Here is a 3,750-nt window from a genome sequence, read left to right as displayed (position 1 = left end):
AAATTAGATTTAGGACAGCTGTGGATTGCTTCGCGACCACCAAGACCACCAAGCAGTTACCAACAATTTTCTGTGGGCGAGTTTCTTTTTTAGACACTGTTTGGGGTTCATCACCAGAATTCAACTTGTTGTCTCTAAAAAAAATCATTTTGTTGAGAGAGAGTTAAGAAATCAAGTTTTTATCATAAATAATTAGATACGTTCTAAAAATGCATACATAGGTATCTATTTCGAAGACAAAGTGCGTTGCTCGTTATAGTTCGGACCTGTAATTATATATTTTTTTCTTGCTATACCGATTTGGGCAAATGGATCGATATGAAGGATATAGTAACACCGTGCTGCTATTTCCTTCATCGTTTGAGATGGATCGACTTCATGAAGAGCTCACAACCCATTGACTTACAATTATATGGACGTCGGGTCCGCGCTAAAAAGTGTCCGCACTTGTAAGCCGCTAAAATCGTATACAGAGCGCCAAACTCCGCTTTAGTCTTCATTTGTTCTACTGACAGCGCGATACTGCGATGACATTACAATTTAAATTTCGAATAGGTTGACTTGGGACATTTTTTTCGTGGTTTTTGTATTAGACCCGTCGTCCATTTATTTGTAAGTCAATGTCACAACCCGTTATTATTCACCTTAAGCTTTAGTCGTCCACTAGACTCACGAAATCGAGCAAACCAAAAACGCACAGGGCGTTTGTTAGTTGCATTCACTCCATACACTATATATATATCGAAAATGAAAAACCACGGAACTCACATTAAATAATTACACGAATATAATATATATAATAGTATTATTTTTGTTTGAAAGCGAATGCAAAATAATTAATTAAATAAAGAATATAACTAATGAAAACGACAACAAATGAATGATGCCAAAATTTAAAATTTAGAAGCCTCGCCAATTTCATTATTTTGACCCTAGGTATTATTACTACTGTGAGGAAACTTTGTTGACTACATGCTGTTGATGTTAGCAGCAGTACTATCAGCTCTCTTGAATGAAAACGAAACACTATACTGTCACTATTTTCAAAGTTGAAATTTGGCATATTCTTGTACACACGAAATGGTGACCCAATCACAGCCGTGTATGTTCGAAAGTCAAATATTTATTTGTGGTTTTTTTGTTTTGTTTATTGTTTTAGTGAATTTTGTTCCAACAGACAAGCCACTCTCACTATGACTTAGACGTATGTATTTGTAGGTTAACTTTAGGGGTTGAAAATGGAATTGAATTTTTTTTTGTCATTACAATTTTTACAATTTAATGTTTCGTGTACAGTTCAATTACAAGCGGTGATGTTTTGTAATCAGCTATTGCAAAATGTATATAAGACAAAAAAATATTACAAGTAACAGACTCGTAAGCCTGTTAACTACTTGGAATGTGCACGTAAAATTTATTTTGTAACTTCGTTCACGTGATGGTTTCTATATAATCTTGTTACACTTTTATTATAATTTGCAAAGTACTTTCGACAATCTGCTATATATGTATATGTAGCCGCTACCCAAGAAGAATAATAATAATTTAATTAAAGATATTACAGCATTTGCACTTGGCACGAAACAGATGTAGTCTAAGAGTCGTATTCTAGAACTCTACTCAATGCTCAAGTTAAGATTGCATTTGAAACACAAGCACTGGAAATACGACCCAAATGGCAGGGACTTGAGTATGATTTCTAGTTCTTGAAATCATACTCAAATCCTGACTTGAGCATTGAGTAGAGTTCTAGAATACGACCCTAAGAATTGCCAATGTGCGATATTCGCCTAAGAAAGGCGTGTTATTCCTACGTTCTATTGAATATTTGACCAATTTAAATAATAAAACGTAACGGTAGAGACCCATAAAGCGTGTATTGACAGCATTTCCATTCGTGCGTCGGAACATAAAAAAGTTTATGGAACAGTAATATTGGATTTCGCAGAAGACCCTCAGTCGAACGGTTCATAGGAACATGACCAACCTCGACATTATTTCGTATTTTATTTCGTAAGTGAGGTGTATTTAGTGTTTAGTGTTTGAATCCAAAGATAGATATCGTTGTTTGAATCTGTTATTATAATTAATAATTTTGATGAAATACAAATAAACTAGTGATGTGAATAGAAATATTTACACAGAAAAAGATTTCAGAAACAATATCATTTTCCTATGATATTTTTTATTTTGACACACCCGTTTTTATACGTGTGTATAAATTTTAAATTACTCAAAATACACATCATAATTTAGTTTCAGATTTATTGCCTAATTAATTTTATAATTATTCGGAACTCCAACGTTTGTTCTATAGAATATAAAATCAAACTTTTTCTTTAAATTGGTCATACATTGTGTTTAAGTATGGATATACTATATGGATATACACCAATGAGTAGTATTTTTTAAGTTTTTAATTGCTGCTGTAACGTTGCAGTTTTTCCTTTACATATTATTCGGTCGCGTCGTCGATATCATAATAATAAATTTTGAGCTGATTAGGACTTGACTTTCAGTTTAAGACATACAAGCATCGGTGGTTCAGTGGTAGAATGCTCGCCTGCCACGCGGGCGGCCCGGGTTCGATTCCCGGCCGATGCATCGAAGTTATATTTTTCTTTTTACTGTGTGAAAACACCGAAAGACACTGAATTAAAACCAATCAAGTAAAAAATCATTTTAGTTTCGACCCCACAATTAGGATTACAAGTAACAGACTCAGCAGATTACTCTGTTTACAGAAGTTTTGTAATGCATTGAATATTCTTGTGAAAAAGAATTTATGAATGTCAGAAATTTAAAGAACTATAAAGAATGCAAAAAAGTAAAAACGTTTGCCGAAACCCGGGATTGAACCGGGGACCTTTAGATCTTCAGTCTAACGCTCTCCCAACTGAGCTATTTCGGCTATGAGTACTATTGTTGAAATACCCTAACAGATTTTCTTTAATTTTTATAAGTATATAAATTTAGAATTTTCTTAATTTAATGTTTCAAATAATATTAATTAACCAGTGTATTAACTTCAAATAACATTAAAATCAATGTTTGCATTAAAAATATTTCTAAACAACATTTGTTGAAACTTTTTCGAGAAGCCTGCCATCTACTGCAAAAAGAAAATATTATTTGCTTCGCAATAAATTCTTAGTTTGTCATGCTTTTTCTACTCGACCCTAGGTGGCGCTATACGTAACATTGTGATTTTTTTTTAAATATCAAATAATTCACGTGTTTTGCTAATAATTGCTCACGTTTCTAATTTGACATTATTTATCTTACAACGTCGTTATTTATGTTTACTCGGTACGCTTTCTACTTTGCTATAGCTTGTTTGCAACTATTTGAAATAGTCATTTAATAGTTATTAATAAATAAGAAGATAACGTTTTAAATTCTGAAAATTTATATGGTTTTGCATAAAAATTAGCTTTTAATCGAAATACGCATTGTTGAACAACAGACATGCAACAGCGAAATAGGGTAGTAAGTAGAATATAATGAGTGTATCACAATTATATAAAAGGTTCGATTGATATTGATTCGATACAATGACAAATGAGACCAGTGCATCATCCAGATTTGAAACCAGCTAGGGACTTGTTTAAAGAGTTGGGTCACCCACTCATAGCTAGGGCCTGTGATCGACCCTCTGGGTCGTGGTTGGTCAGCCGGTGTCCATTGCCATCGATTACCTCGCCGCCGCGCCGCCAGCACAATGGGAATTTTTGAGCGAGACAGGATACA

The 3,750-nt window shown here is 33.6% G+C and overlaps 2 non-coding genes across 2 annotated transcripts; one reads left to right on the top strand and one right to left on the bottom strand.

Moving 5' to 3' along the window:
• The first annotated feature begins 2,533 nt into the window (after nt 1–2,533).
• On the top strand, nt 2,534–2,604 carry Trnag-gcc. The gene has a single exon. It is a non-coding gene; the product is annotated as a tRNA-Gly (tRNA).
• A 234-nt stretch (nt 2,605–2,838) lies between these two features.
• Nucleotides 2,839–2,911, bottom strand: Trnaf-gaa. The gene has a single exon. It is a non-coding gene; the product is annotated as a tRNA-Phe (tRNA).
• Between the last annotated feature and the right edge of the window lie 839 nt (nt 2,912–3,750).

This window comes from Hyposmocoma kahamanoa, unplaced genomic scaffold (genome assembly GCF_003589595.1).
Source record: "Hyposmocoma kahamanoa isolate Upper Pololo Valley unplaced genomic scaffold, ASM358959v1 99782, whole genome shotgun sequence".
NCBI lineage: Eukaryota > Metazoa > Arthropoda > Insecta > Lepidoptera > Cosmopterigidae > Hyposmocoma > Hyposmocoma kahamanoa.
Note: the sequence above shows the minus strand (reverse complement) of the source record. Positions and strands in the feature narration are given on the sequence as shown.